This window comes from Tigriopus californicus, chromosome 12 (genome assembly GCF_007210705.1).
Source record: "Tigriopus californicus strain San Diego chromosome 12, Tcal_SD_v2.1, whole genome shotgun sequence".
Classification (NCBI taxonomy): Eukaryota; Metazoa; Arthropoda; class Copepoda; order Harpacticoida; family Harpacticidae; genus Tigriopus; species Tigriopus californicus.
Genome location: NC_081451.1, coordinates 15836372 through 15837338, shown reverse-complemented (window position 1 = coordinate 15837338; position 967 = coordinate 15836372).

Genomic DNA, 967 nt, shown 5'->3' with positions numbered 1-967 from the left:
GCGAGATACTAATCCAGAAATATCTCTCGAGTCTGATGGAGTTTGATTTTTGCCATAATAATCAATCATTGCCAGGGCTGCCATGAGGTTAATCTGTTTCCAGTCAAAATGACTTTTGACGGTAATCGAATTGGCATGTCTGACGAATTGAAATGGCATTCTGATTTGATTGACTAGTTGTTTATTCATGTTAGATTCTATTCGAAGCTTAAGAATAATACTTTTATTACTAGGAAAAATGACCCGTATTTCACAATGTGTTTTCCTTTTTTTGCGGACTTCCTTACCGCCACTAAGATTGGAATCCCAACAGTTCAAGACGAGAAGATTATTTATTTTACTCTGTACCGTACATCCGCCTTGCAGTAAAGGAGCCCGAGAAAGAAGAGAGTTGGAGAGTTGGAGAGTTCAAGACGAGAAATAGATTCATTTTTCTTAACTTTTATGCACGTAATTAGAAAACTTCAATATCGGTATTAAGAACAACCAAGAACATATTTCGTGCGTGTCTGGCAAATTTCAGCTTCACAAGCTATTTGCTTGAGGCCATGTGCTAGGACTTGCAAATATTGGCTATTTTCTTTTGCCAGGGTCTTCTCAAAATTCTTCTTTAATTCACCATCAAGAAACAATTCATGCTGTTTTTGTTTTTTATCCCACTCTTTCAATTCTAGGATTACTCCTGATTCTCGCATGGTCTTTATTCGCGTTTTTGATGACCGCGTCTTACTCGTCCATGTTATTGTCGTTCCTGACCTTACCCTCATTCGAGAAAGTTGTCCAGGAAGCGAGAGACATCTTGGAACTTCAAAAAACAATCATGGTTCATCCCAATGACGAAGGTAGGAATAAAGAGGGCTTCTCAAGTGAATCCGTTCATGGACAACTGACGTTATTCCATGGAGTAAAATCATTTGATGAAATAAAATCAAATTGACATCTAATTTATTTTACCGGCTTGTCTAAG